The sequence below is a fragment of the Centruroides vittatus genome, unplaced genomic scaffold (assembly GCF_030686945.1).
Source record: "Centruroides vittatus isolate TY-2023 unplaced genomic scaffold, ASM3068694v2 scaffold_490, whole genome shotgun sequence".
NCBI classification, from domain to species: domain Eukaryota; kingdom Metazoa; phylum Arthropoda; class Arachnida; order Scorpiones; family Buthidae; genus Centruroides; species Centruroides vittatus.
Window position 1 is genome coordinate 1595957 of NW_027122711.1, and position 16740 is coordinate 1612696.

Consider the following 16740-nt stretch of genomic DNA (forward strand, 5'->3'; position numbering starts at 1 on the left):
TCTTGGTGTAAGAATATATGTGATAGAAGTGTTTATGTAGTGGAAAATTTAACTGATGCGAGAAAGAATGGTTGAAGATTGTCTGTTCTACAAGAAAGTGTTCCTTGAAGACACCTTGTGAAACATAAAAATACTTTATTTACTAAGGAAAGAACACTATAAAAGATTTTTTCTGTAACATTATATATTTATTACACAAATATATAGCGGTATACTTTTTATCCTTCTGATCAAAGCTAAGTAATAAAGTAAAACCTTGAACACGCGCGTATATTTATAATAAGATATTTTATGATAAAAAGAAAAGAAAAAAAATCTTTTTAATTAAATTTCCAAATTTTAGTTTTATTCCTTTTTAAAATATATCGATTTTTAGTTAAATTTAGTAATTATTTTATTACTATAATCGATAAGATGAAAACGAAAACTCGTAAACTATCATCAGTAATGATACCCTTTAACCATAAATAATTTTACCTGTTTTAGTTAATTAGATTAATTAACCATGAACTTTACAAGTCTTTCCAACTACATTAATTTACTTAATTACTTTTATTTATAAAATTTTAATGTTAAAATTTTAATAACTTGAATTACACATAGAGAATAAAATTTTTATTACTTTGTTTATTGTTAAATTATATTAATTGCTGAAAATAATATATTTTTATATAAAAAAATCTATTTCTAATTATAAAATTTCATTTATTAGTAGCTAAAATAATTAATTTATCATTTTAAAAGAATTTTTTAAAGTCATCAACAGTGAAATGTCGTAAGTTTACATACATAGATAGGCATAGTTTTATATGTATTTTATAAAGTTTATTTAATATATAATTATAAAACTTGCATTTCTATGTAGAAAACACCCCAGAAAATGAAATTAGAACAATATAGATAGCATTCATTCATTAATTTATAAAAAATTATCTCTTCTATTGATGCCTATATTATCGCACGTCCTCAGCTGTCATTTATCTCCTACTGCAATAATCATCTAAAATGTTTGCCATTCCAAAATAGTGAATATTCCCCTCCATCTCAATCTAATCTGTACTTTGTTAGCAAGCAATATTCACGAATTCTGAAGACATTTTCATAGTTAATTTTTTTTTTGTATATTAAAAAATAATCGAAATTAATTTCTCATTACTGTACGATAAATAATTTGAATCTTTTAATTTAAATTTTATGAAGAAAATTGAGGTTTTATTACTCAAAATATTGGTTTATTAACGCGATTTACATTGATATGGACGATTTTCTTTAAATATATAAAATTATATCATTTACAAATGTCATCAAAGTCAATTTATATCAACTCTAGTAAACTGTAATTTATTGTGTTTTATTTTTGGTGTAATTACAGCCAAATCTCCAATAACGTCCACCTGTAAACAGCGGCCATTTTCTCAGGAAGGGTTTTTTTAAAACCAATAAAAAAAATGTATATAAAATAACCTCCGAACAACGGCCATTGTTTATGTATACGTCAGTGAGAGGTTTCATTGTATTAATTTTTTATCCGTGGATGAAGAGGGATTAACCAATAAAGTGGAATTTTGTTGATTACTTTGTTTATTCAAAAAACTGATAAATTATTCATAAAATGAATTTATGTTTACTTTATTTATTTATTTATATTTGTAATTTTTTTTTTGCATATTTAAAAGTTCTATACTACATGTTTACTTTTTAAAATATTTTTATATAACAGCTCGAAATTAAAAATATTGGATCTGTGCTGTGATGAAAAGTACAATGTATCAAGAATTATTCACTATTATTCGACGAGTACGATTATCTTTTTATGACGCAATACCGCAATGTGTTGCGTATAGCGTATGGTTTTGTGACGTAACATTACATCATATTACTCAGTAATTATTTTCTAGTGGTTCATGCAATATTAATACGTGATACGGCTTAATTTTTGCAACATATTTACCGGGAAAGTGATGTAATTTGCGTCATCTATGACGTTAGATAATAATTTAAAAAAATAAAAAGTAAAATATAGAAAATAAATTAAAATAATAATTTTTTTGTGTTTATGCACTAAGTAGGGAATTGAAACTTCACTTTTTCATAATTTTTGTATGAAATGTCTAGATTAAATTATTAATTTTGATAGAAAGTAAAATTAAAATGCAATATACTTAGATATAATTATGTAATAATAAAATTTAATTAGTTTTCCTAAAGCTTATTAATAATTATTTAGCAAATTATAAATAGGATCTTAGTTTATATATATTATATACTGTATACTATATATATATATATATAATAATTAATAAGTTAAATTTCAATATTGACAAATTATGTTTATATATCTATCTATTATGCATAAATATGCCATTATTTATTACTTAAAATAAGATTAAAATAAATAATGCTTACAGAATATATTTTAAATGTATTTAACGTAAAAAATAATATTAAAAATTTAAAAATTAATTGCATTTTAAACAATTATTACGTTTAATTTGTAATCAAATATTTACTAAATAAATTTTTCTCCAATTAAACTGTGTGCTTCGCTAACACAATGAAATATTCATAATATATTTTAATTTAAGTTCAATTAAATTAATTATTTAAATTTAAATTTTAAAAAATTTAATATTTTAAATGTTAATATATATTTCTATAATTATATTATTTTATAAAAAAATATTTTTCAGTTCAAAAATCTAGAAAATAAATGAATGAGACATGCAATAATAATTTATAAATAAGAGGGGGAAAAAAGTTATAATTCTTTTATTTTTATACTAAACAATGTTTAAGATGAAAGAATTGAATGAAAACTGTAATATATCACTAAAAATTATTGTAAAATTTTAATTTTTTTAAAAGAAATTTCAGTTTTTTTCTGTGAGTTAACAATATTTCATTTCGTTCTAAATGAATAAATATGTGTAAAATATACTAAAATAACCTTAAGAAAAGAAGAATTTAATAAACTATAAGTGCATAGGAGTGATTTTTATATATATATATATATATATATATATATATATATTCTATGTTATTTATATCACAGCTTATATGATTTGATCTATTAAGAAAAATTCAAATCTCAATGATGTATCTGCAATGTTATGTATCCTATACATGTAAGGTAAGGATTTCAAGATTATAGTATATTATTTTCAATATATCAAAAGATATCATTTGTTCAAATGATAAATAGAGGTAGGGATGTCAAAATGGGTATAGCATTATTTCTTTCTACAGAAAAAAAAGACATAAAAAAAAATATATATATATATATATATAATGTAGATATTTTCTAGAAGATAAAACACGTGTACATATCTGAAACATTCATACATATTCAGCATCATCTCTTTATTAAAAATTCATGAGATTTATTTAATGTTTAATATAATATATAACTCACTTAATAATTTATAATATAAGCATTATTGTTAATTGAAAAATTTAATTTATTCTATATAAATAAATTAAATTCTTTATTATTTAATATGAAAGATAACTTGCAAAATGAGATTATGTATATACAAGTATATATATTTTTGATTGAAATAAATACATTTGACGTAATTAAACGATGTTGAATTAAAATTTATAAATTTATCTTTATTCATTATTTTAATTTAAGAGAATTATATATCATTTATAATTTTATAAATTAGAGAAGAAATTTGAAAAATTAATAAAGAAATACATTAAAATTTAATGAGAAATTTAATTAAATTATTATATATAAATGTATTAAATCTAAATTAAATTGGTTTAAATGTATATATATATTATATATAATTTATAAACTTTCATTTTGTTTATTTTTATTTATTGTCTGACGTAAAATTGAATTGCCAAAGTATTTTTTTTTTTGTTATTTATTTATTTATATTTTTGTAGTACAAAAGATGGTTAGTTAATAAAGATTTATTGTTTGAATTGTAACTATTGTGATGGTAATCAATAATATCTATTTAAATACATGACAGACTATTGTGTATTAAGAAAGAATTTGGAAGGAAATTTTCAAATCCACTGAGATTTACTCTATATTGCTGACCACCTGCGTGCAAATGTTTTAGTTTGCTTTAAAGTAAGTAATTTTTAAAAAAGAATGAAGAACTAACTTATTTTTTTATATCCTTCAATTAAAATATTTAAAAAATTGCTTCTAGATACGGGAAAAACAAAGTGTTATTGTGTTAATTATACAATGAATAAATGTAGAAAAAATGGAAAGTATTTTTTTTAATTTAAGGATAAATAAAATTACATTAATATTAATATAAATTCTATATATATTTTTTCGTTGAAATGTATAATTTAAGATATTAATATATATATATATATGTATATATATATATTAATTATCTATAATACATTAATTATTGTTAATTGATACATAATACTTCCCTCGAACTTAATATTGTTAATACCTTGTTTACAATTCAGAATATAGTTGCTCAGAAGACCACTTGAAAAAACCATTTATTGTATGTTAATTATTTTATGTACTCTTTCTGTACATGTCTCTGTGTACAGAATTCTGTATACGTACTCTTTCTGTACTCCCTCTTTCTATAAAGTTCTCATAAAACAAAGACATGTGTTACATTATATCCGCATCCCCAGCAAAAATCACAACAGATTATGAGTCCAGACCACCTCTGAGGTACGTTAGTGGAATAAATAACTGAACGAAAATTCTTGAAATACAAGAAGAAAAAATGAGAGGATCAGCGGTAAAAATAGAAACTCTAAGAAAGGACGATTCAACACTTGAAAGCTTTACAGATCAAGAACGATGTATGGAATTATGTAAATGGAAGTATGAAGAGATCCGTCGAAAATGATGAAGTATCGAAGAAAGAAGACGACTCAGACAAAAAGGCATGGTGTGATTTAATATTAGCTTTTTAACCCTATAGAACTAAAACAAATTGAAAATTGTAAGACGTCACGTGAAGTTTGACTAAAGTTGCACGAAATTTACCAATCACGCGTACTTGTCAAAAGGTGTATTTGATAGATATTGCCAACACCGAACGTTATTAGAATCAAATTCATCAAGAATATGAATTGCAAAAAAGAAATAAAAAATAATATTGGAGCCTTATATGTTAGAAATAAATCTCAAATACAAACCCCTAGAATACGAGATGAAATAGATGAAGATCAAAATTTAAAGGATAAACAATATTTCGAATTCAAATGCCATCAGAACTTATATATTCTGGTGGCATTTGCGGAATTATAAGATCCATAGACGGAACACAATATTTTATAACATTTACACACGTCATATCAAAGGGGTGTCAATTATACTTTCTACATAAAAAGTGATACCCCAGCCGCGTTCAAAAAATCGAAAGACTTAAAGGAAAATATAACAGGAAACGAATAAAAACAATACGCTCAGACAACGGAATGAAATACTGTAACGAAAAATTTAATAAATTTTAAAATGGCGTATCTGAACGTAAAAATAGAATGGCTTCATGGATGGTGATCCAATCGTGTTTACTTCTACTTTTTGGGAGGGCCGAAGCGATGGCAACACCTTCACACACACGGAACCAATGTCTTCAAGAATCTTAAATGGAAAAACACTTTTCGAGTTATGGAATGGCAAAAGGCCAACAGCCAGCTACTTTATAACATTCGATGAAAGAGTTTATGCACTTGATAAAACTCCAGGAAAAGGAAAATTTGAGATCAAAAGAATGCATATTAGTCGGTTATTCAGATGATTCAAAGGTTTATAGAATTTGGTGCTTCGAATCGAGGAAAATAATAATAAGAAAATAGAAAGTAAAATATCAATAATACAAATAATGCTAATAACAAGAACTTAAGTAACAGGTGTTTCGAAAAATAATGATATTGTTTTATTTTACTCTATTTGCTAGAGTAAAACGATACACTTGAATTACTTTTTTGCATAAATCACATATAGAATTGTTTTTCTCTGTTGGTGAGGCCTGCATATTTCTCGTGTGTCCACAAAGAACATTCTTTACATTTAAGCCATGTTTCTTCAAGCTTACAATGACTGTTTCTGTGATTCTATTTTCCCACCATAATCTAAAAGATAAATAGTCACTTAAAGGTCACAATTACTCAGTATCATTACAAAAATATTAGATTGCAACTTGAATATTCACTCAAAGCATTCAAACAGCTGATATCCTATTTTATCCTCAAAGAATAACAATAATAATTATAATAATAAGTAATAATATAATCTGAAGAGATGGTGGGATAGTTGTTGCTGTTTATAAAGATTACTTATATTTGAAAGCATTATGTTTCAATTAAGTCTACGATCATCGCCATCGCAAAGAATTAACGAACTTCGTAAGACGAGGATTCGGAGGTCCAAAATTGATAAAAACTTGAAAAAATGAAGCTCACGTAAATCGTAAATATTACAACGAGATACAAACACTTCCACAGTCCAGTATGATTACAGATACAAGTATTGAAGAAAGGAAGAGAATCAACCAATTTAGCTAACATTGTAGATTAAGAGAACATCAGAAAAGCACTATCATCAGAATAGAAGGATGCGATGAGAAAGGAATATAAAACACTAACAAAAAACAACACTAGGGTACTTGTTGATTGTCCCGAGGGCAAATGTAATTGAATGTAAATGGGTATTACGTACGAAATTCAAAGCAGACAGAAAATCGAACGACGAAAATCAAGACTTGTAGTTAAAGGTAACGCACAAATGTCAAATATACACTATCAACCTGTGCACCTGTGGCAAGAGTATGCAGTTGGTAGTGACACTTTCCATAAAGATAGACACGTCAGTTCATCAATCAGATGTCACAACTTCATGCTTACTGTAAACGGAAAGCTGAAAGAACAAGTCTACAAGGAAGAGATTCGGAATTCGAAACGATCCATGTACAATATCCATGTGTATATATTTTAAGACAGCAAAAATCGATGACATTCGTAAAAATCTATATGCATGACAATAGCTGCATCGAATAATAATTTGGAATTAAAAAAGTTAAAAGAAAATCTTGAAAATTAATTTAAAATGAAAGATATGTGACCTATTTGTTATTGCTTTGAAATTGTCGGGTAAATGTTTTATATTAAAAACAAACGGTATGTAGAACCTTTGTTTTAAAATTGATGCATTCCACTTCCCTGGTGTAGGGTTTGGAATCGCTAGGCGAGCGATTTCCGCCCTGTTTATTATAACGAACTTTCATAACGGAAAAGCCGTTGGGATCGGCCGTTAGAAACGACCGTGGGAAGATCCGTTGTGTTTCAAATCGACGACAGACAGACGATTGGCCGGCGGGAAGTGACCGTTGTCGGCCGTTGTGGAAACTTTCAAATTTGATTGGCGGACGATTCGAACGTGGGACACTATTTAAGCAGTAGTTTCGGTGGGATCGGGGCTGGTATCGTGAGTTCGTATCGGGATCGGCTGAGTTCGTATCGGGAAGATCGGATCTGATTAGGACTTTTCGTTATCGAAGTGCTAACTAACTCTCTCGTCGGACGTTACGGAAATCTGGATAAAGTAGTCTCCAGTGGTTTAGTACGAACTTGTTCCTGACTCGGAGGTGTTATTAATTACAAGTCTGTTTGATCGTAAGGAGTTCTTTCGACGAATTTGTACGGGAATAGTCGGTTGTCGTTGGATTAGTGTTTGTGCTTATTTAATTGTGACTCTAATTTGTATTATTTGTACATTTTTTTACTGTAAATATAAATTTTGTATTTCGTTAAACCGACTGAGTGGTTATTTTGAACATTACTCCTGGAACTTAATAAAGTATGTTTATTACTTTGTTTACCGTTCATAGAATATCATTTCTCAGAAGACCATCTAAAAACCATTCACTGGTTTTCTGTAAAAACTAGCAAAAAAAAAAAAAAAAAAAAAAACAACATTAACGAGAAATTATTTTACGCGACATCGTCACAATACCGGGTTTCAATTTTTCGTCACAATGCTCGCAATTTTAATAGTTGCTTTCCCCTGTACATCATACTTCTCCTGTTAACAGTGGAGTCATGCCAATCATCAGGAGAAAACATTTGAATTGAAATAACACAACTTACTCTCCAAACAGAAAGTTCCTGTATAGTTAATCGGGACCATCTGTCTCTACGCTTACTATAATAAGTCTCGAGTTATATCTACTCAACTATGTTCTCGATATTACGAAAGGACAGACAGACACCAGTGGCAATGTAAAAGTCTACAATTTTTAAAATTGCAGTCCAAAATCTCTTCTATACATATATCTCACCCCCTAAAATGAAGTTTGTTTTCATGAAATAAAGACTATGTCTCTAGTGCTCATTTAAAATAAGTTACATTAAAACCACATTCTCAGCTAAAGTCACCGCAATTATTAATTAAATTTTTAAATATTTTATTAAAAACTAATTTAACTTACCGGTAAGTAAATATTGAATGTTTTTAAAATTATATATTTTAATATTTGATATTTCAATCAATAAAATAAATAATAATTTTTCAATTAAAAAATATATTGATATTATTTTTAAAAAATTATTTCAATTTAAAAATATATATATATATATTCCTTTAAAAAATTTTTTATATAATACGTTTTAAAAGTAAAATAATGTGTTGTTTACTGTATTTATTTTATTTTCTTCGCATTATGTTTGTGAAAACAATTTATGTTGTTTAACTTAACATTTTCTTAAGCTGTATATCTTGATTTTAAAATAAAAGTCAAACAGCTTTTAGACTTTTATATATAATATATATAATATATAAATATAGCAATTAAACATTTTAAAATTGATTTTAATTCCTATAAATATATTAATTAATTATTTATTTCATTAGAGATTTATTGGAATTTTCATTATTTATTATTACATTTTAATTTTATTTTCTTTATTGATTAATAATTTCCTTAAAACTAATTATTTATAAATATATTTATCTACATTATTAATTAATCTGTTTGCTTTTATTTTATTCTAAAAATCTTGTGCAAAATAAAGGAAAGAAATGTGATTTATTTTGCCTTAAGTAATTCATTTTGATTTTATTCTGTTATAGAATTTATTGAATAAAATTTTAATTCCTTTGAATGTATATGCAATACTTAAACATTTTTATAGAATAATTAATTATATTAATTTTTGATATTTAACTTGAATTAAGATTTGGCATGAAAATAATTTATATATTTTTCTTTTTCTTTATAATACTTATATTCATATAGAATACGAAAAAATATATTTGTGATTCGTGTCAATATTTATTATTATTTCTTTTTTACATAATTTAAGTTTAAATATTTTTATATAGTTTTTAGGATCTGAGAAACACTATTTAATAGGAAATTTTAAGCGACAATAGATGTATTTTTAATACATTCCTTTCATCCAAATGATTATATTTATTCAAAAAATAAAAAATAAAAAAAACACAAATATCTTGGAATAATGTAAAATTTTGCAAAAGTTTGTATAGTATTACATTCAGTCTTGTTAAATAAACAATTTTTTAAATGTATTTTCCTCTAAAACTTGAAACATGTTACTGTATGTATAATATGGATGTATCAAATCTTGGGATTAAATGTATTTATGTAAATCCCTTTGTAAGGAAAATAGTTTCCTTCTATTATTGTATAAATTCACAATAAGAAAAATACAGAAACATTACTAAAAGTTTCAGTTCAAATTTTAATAATGTTTTACTCTCTACCATTATTTTTCTTATTAAAAATTTTAAATAAAAATTATATATATATATATATTTGTTTGTTTATTAATCTTTCATCAAAACAATTTTACTAATTAAATAATATACTTTTTAAAACGTTCATATTAAATTTTATTTATTTATTAATATATGCATTTCTTTTTAGATTAAAAAAGTTTTAAAATATATAAACTACAAAAAATATTTTTACTTTAAAATGTTGATGCATAAAAATCTATCTAAAAATGTCATTACGCTGTTTTATCAAAAATCATGTGAAACACTCGAAGATATTTTTGAATAAATCCACTTTCAGATAAAAAGCGAATTTTTGAAGTGATTTTTTAAAAAAAATATTTATTCTGTTAGTGAATTTATATACATTCTATTAAAAAGTGAAGTTATATTATTATTCAATAAATTGTGTGCCTCATAAATTTAATTACAGGAATTTTAAAATAGATTAATATATTGTTAATTTATCTTAATATTTTAGCTAGTACGGTTATAAATAACCTTTTAAACGTAATATTAGGAGCAGATATAAATAGCTACAACCAAATGCTACTGACACTCTATGCAGAATTATTATTTTAGTACCCTCCTCCTAATTTTTCTACAGATTAACTTCGTTTCCTATTCGTTGTTGACGTTTCCTGTCGATTGTTAAGGGTTTCCTGCTAATTTCCTTCGTTTCCTACTGATTGTTCACATTTTTATACTAATTTTCACCTGGTTTCCTATTGATTGATGCCATTTCTTACTAATTATTGCCTAAATTACTATCAAATAATTTAATTTTTTTAATCGTTACTCTCTTCGTTTTTAAGAATATTCTTCAGCAGAATTTATAAAAATTAATTAAAAAATTATATAATATTTAATTGTTAAATTATTAATTATAAAATTTCGATCAACAATCAAAAGTTTAATTATTTTATAAAATAAAAGTATAAAATCAACATATAATTTAATCTTACGTCATGAAAATTATCTTTCAGCTAATTATACAACAAATTAATGTATAATTAGATAAATTAAATAAGGGTAAGAGACAGAGAGAATTTTAGATTTTCCAAGCAACTTAATAAGATTTTATTACTTATAAAGATATATATTAACTTTCTTAGATTATATTTATTATTATTTATAATTAACTAAAACCATTTTAAAATATATTTTTTATGAGGAAAAATATATTAAATTTTCAATTTTTGCTAATTAGATAAAATTTTCTCTTTTTTTTATAATACCAGAAAAAAATTGTTTAACATCATTTTATTTTAAAAAAAATAATACATTTTTTAAAGGGAGTATATTTTTAGTTTTAAATTTATGAGTACAGATTTACATGTTCTAGAAGATATAGGCCACAGCATCGTTTTAAGTTATAAAACTTTGTCTGATAAAAATTACATTTCGTAAATACCATTTACTTAAGTTGTAGGTATTACATTTTCCAGTTTTTTCTCTTTGCCCCTGTAAATGTTACTTTACAGCGATACATACCTGCATCTGATACAAATTACGGATCTACCGTGTTTAAGCGAAGAATTTTTTAAAGTTATTCAAAATATATAAATAAAATATATATATATATATATATAAATAGAAGCGCAGCCATAAAATTTTCTATACAATTTCTACATAAAAGAAATCAATATTTCTTTCAATATTTTTGAATATATGTATATACAGTATTTTATAGAAAAGTTTTCTTACATAAATATATAATTGTTTATTTATATAATATGTAATTTTAAAATGATAATGATTTTATATATATATTTTTTGCTTTTTAAATTTCTGCTTAATTTACATTAAATAATTTATCCATTCAGAATTTTTTAAAATTTTAATGTATAAATTTTTTAAATCAAATTATCTACTCGGAACTTTTATATAAAAAGTATAATTTAATAGTGGAGCTTATAAAATTTAAATGGAAAAAAATTCTGTAAAGAAAACTTGTAATGAAAATAATTAAAAATTTAAAATCTTATCATATCAACAGCTTAACATATTTATTTTTTTTTATTATAATAATTAACACCCTTTAAAATGTTTTAACAAACTCTCTCTCCTTACTTTATTATTATGCACATATATAATAAAGTTTTAAATACTTAATGTATATATTTATATTATATACATGCATATATTATTCAATAAAATATTTAAAATTAAAGAAATAACTTAATAAACATGTTTATTATCAAATAAAACATTTAAAGTAATTAAAAAATTAATAAAGATTATTAAGATATTATTCCTAATTGTACAAATATGAATATTTTAATAATAAAAACTTATGCCTACATACTGATAAAGGAGGGTCATGACATTATAAAGAAAGAATTTTTTAATATTATTATTTAGTTTAAAATTATATGAAACAAGATATATTTCATGTTATACTCTATAAAATCATTATTTTCTATCAACTGTTTACATTATGTTATATAGTTTCATACGATTTTATATTATTCAATACAGTTTTTTATGTAGTAATGTTGATGTAATACATTTATAGCGGGGCTATAAATATATTATTTATAGAATTTCATCCAAAAAACTTTGTAAACTTTTGTTATAATGCATAATATAAATCATCACTTTAACAATGTTAACATATAATTTTTTCTTGGATAAACTCTATAAAAATTTATATAAATGATGATAAAATATGTATAAGAATTTTATTTTAAAAATTTCTAACAAAATTTCGTATAATTTAATAGAGATTTTTACATTTTAAATGAATATTTATGTTAAGAATTACTCTTTGTGATTACTAATCAAAGAATATATAAATCAATGGATCATTATACTCTGTACTAAAAAGTTTGATTCTTATTTATGCCAATTAATTAAAATCTTGTACAAAATTAACTGAAGCGAAACTATGTAATGAGCATTTGTAGTATTAGTGTTAAGGCTATAAATACTTAGAATGCGAATACAAACTATCACATTTAATTTACGGTTGCATATAAAACTTAATGAATATAACTATTTCCATCTGAATAAAAGGGGAATAACATATAAGATTTGTTAAACTATACTTAAAAAGTTTTTTGATGGATGATTTAATACACGTCAAATTATAACTATATTTGTGTTTGGAAAATTAAGGATTGAAATATAAAAATTAGTATTGATTTCTAGATAGATAAATGCAAACACAAGCTTGTTAAAGAAGTAAATTAGGAAATGGGAATGCTAGGATTATTGACAGTATAATATTATTTATGGTTAATGAGATATTCAGGAGACACTTAGAGATATCTGATGGTTGACAATACAAGAGTTTATATGGAAACAAGTGTGAAGTGGAGAACAATTAGAGACTGTTGGCAGATAAAAGTTATGCAGAAGTATTTGATGGCCAACTGAATATGAAACCAATTTTAAATGCTTTTCGAGTTATCTAAATCATAACAAAACGTATAAGTGATTCAGTTAAGTGTTTTAAGAGAGATAACGTCTTCTTGTAAGAAGTCTTTATGCACAAAGTTTTGTTGTGTATTCCTTAGAAGCCCTATACAAAAACAATCCCATTTGAATTGAAGTTCAGAACATCAGGAGTGGAATCTAATAGACCAATGTTTTTTCGTAGATGAATTCAATTTACCATCCAGGAGCAATGATGAAAGGGCGAATTAGTTTCGTCCCTCTAACAGCATTGACGGAGATGTGTACGGAACTAGTAGTGTGATTATGTGGGAAAACATAATTATCTGTGACCCATCGACATTTTCAAAGGTTTGTCACTAATGTGTATTGTTGGATGAAATTCTGGGACCCCAAGTCTCTCTGTTTGCAACTGCAGCTAACTCCCTGGCTCCCTCTTAATGGACCATAATGCACATCCACATAGGATCCGCTTGATGGATCAATATCTGGAAATGGAGTGCATAGCTTTTATGTAATAATAACCATATCACTAGACCTAAATCCGATTGTATATATGTGGGACTATAATAACGTATAATGACTTTGATCTTAAATATACTATACAAAAGGAATACATAATATTACCCCAAGAACCCATTGAAAGCTTAATTTTAAGCGTGGAAGAGAAAATATATTGCTTGTCTTGTAGCAAGTGGACCTTATTTAAGATATTTTGCCATTGCTATTGACACTTACATCTCTAGGAACTTGTTAATTGTCAATTCTTCAAAGATGTAGAATAAATCTTTTCGTTCTGGCTGGAATGTATTCTACTTTTAATTACGTCTAGAGAACGTCTACATCGTCGGTGAGAATATTTTTATCACAATTCTTGAAGTGCTTCCTATTTCAATATTTGTGCTTTATTCTTAAACTTTGGACATTGTAAAAATCTGATTTTACATAGAAGTTTCACGTATATTACTTAAAAAAATAGTGTTTTTAAAAAAATAAAATTATACGTAGTACTCTGACAAACTGAAAAACAATTAAACAAATAGCAAATGTATAAATATAATTAATAAATTTAGTACATGAGATAACATATCTTTGAGCGTGATGTTTCACCATTGAATTTATACACTATAGTTTGCAAATATTGTTAAATCATAAATTATATAATATATACAGTACATAATTCTATACATTATATAATTGTTACCTTATATTATTTAACATTAATTAATTATAATATAACAATCCAAAGTAATTTCTCTTGAAAACTTCTATTGAGATGTCATCAAAAGTTATCTTCTTATTTAAAAATTAATGGAATTCTTCAAGAATATATATGATATATATATGTAATAAAACACGTCATATTTAATTAAATGCAAATAACAACAAAAAAAGGCATGAAAAAAGAAATATCTCCGGGTTGTAAGGGCATATCCTTGTCTTTATTCTTCTTCATGGCTTATATCTCTTAGTAATAAAGGCCTTAATACGCCATAATTATATTTCATTGCTACGTTTTTGCCCTCATAACTTGTCACTATTTCTTAATGAAAAATTATGAGTACGGGTTCCACAAGAAAGTGTGACTATTGCTGTACGATACAACATTAAAAGTTTTATGCAGAATAACAATGCTCGTAGGCAGAATTTACAAGTCCACGACGTCCTATAAAGCCGAATAGAGTCGATTCTAAATATTTTCAAAAGTTTTGAAGATTTTTCCAATTTATAAAATGTTATATTAATTAAATATTCGTTATTTCGAAATTGTTTCGTATGTTAAAAGAACAAGTTCAAGTTTAATATTTTAAAGTTTTATACTTTAAAGTTGTAAATTAATAAAATTAATAATTATGACAATTTATTTAATAATTTATTAAATATTTTATAAATTTATATTTAAATAAAATAATCTTAAGCAATTTTTTTATAAACATAACGAAATACTTAAATATTAACATTAATGAGTGACAAGTAAAGTTACGTTTTTGACAATTAATTAACCAACCAAATTAAATTTTAGTGAACTTGATTAAAGTTTCATTAAAGTTAAATGTTAATTAAGATATATTAACTTTAACCAACTTCACTAAATGCTAAATTTATAACGACATAAACAATGTCTTACGTATATTGCTTAAATTCTTATGTTTTCCCTTTACTTCTTATGTCACTTTTTTCCTTGTCTTTAAATCGTTTCTTCATAAAATAATAAATCTATAAAAGATAAATTTTACTCATCAACATTATTATGTCATTGCAACAGTAACGGTAAGAGAAGCATCTCATGCAAATATTTTAAAGAGAAATCTTGTTAAACAGAGATTCTGTATTCATACCAAACACCATTCCAACATACATTTTTATGGTTACTAAAATTTCGAATAAGATTATCTTATTTTAGATGCATATAATTTTCTTAAAAAGAGAACAAGCCGATTGAAGCAGAGATGTTTATCGCCGATGCAATCTTAGATAAAACCGCTTCAATATTTTCATCCGTTCTATCATATCAACAAATATCAACAATATCATCAATTCAAAAACACATTGTATACTCTCAACTATCATTTCTTATGCATTATTTTATATGCAGACGGTTTAAATATCTTTTATCATGCTCCTCTTGACTATTGCAAAGCGTAATTAATAACTTTACTTGGTCTCATTTTTCTATGTTAACTCTGCAATTTAATTTTCAAAAATGGATAAAAACTTATTAAAATGTATGTAATATATATATATATATATTTTTTTTAAGATTAAAAAATTCTGAAAAAAATCTATATAAATATCTTGACATTATCTTTGTGAAAAATTTAAAGAATACCTTATCTCAACAATAGTTTCTTTAAACAGTTTTGCATTTAGGAGATGTAAAATTGCTAATGGAAATTGTTATATTAGGAAAAATAACATCTCTAAATCATAAATATGAAAAACTATTAAATTTTTTACATTGTGTGAGGGCCTGAAAGGCCCTTTGTTCTGGGATCAACTTTGTCGAGGGACGAAGATAATTTCTTACAGTAATTTACGCCTATTAAATATGTTTAATTATAATAATTAATCCACTAAACGTTACTATTTTTCCCCATTTTCTCTATTTTATTCATAAAACAAAATCTTTTAATACATTTATCATGGTCTTATGTAACTTAATGTAATTAAGAGATTCTAGATTAGCGATTTTTCGACATGTTTTTTGAAGTCAACAACTTAAGTGGCTTACTTTGGTATGTATTACACATCAAAACTTTACATACATTATTGACTAATAAAAAAATCTTTGCGAAACCCACAGAAACTCGTTGAGACAACTCGGATTGTCGTGAAAACAAGTTGAAAAATCTCACATCTAGATTAACTTTAATTAATTATATTTTATAAAACAATAAAAAATAAATTCAATATTATTTTGCTTTTATTAGAATATTGATTAAATTATTCAATTAATTTAAATTATTGTACACAAAACATCACTCTCTAAGATAAAATACTGATCTCTCATCACTAAATTTCCTATTGTAATTTGTGTTTTTATCAGAAACATTTTCTGTTTTCTAAATTTAAATTTTATTATTTAAAATCTAGTTTAA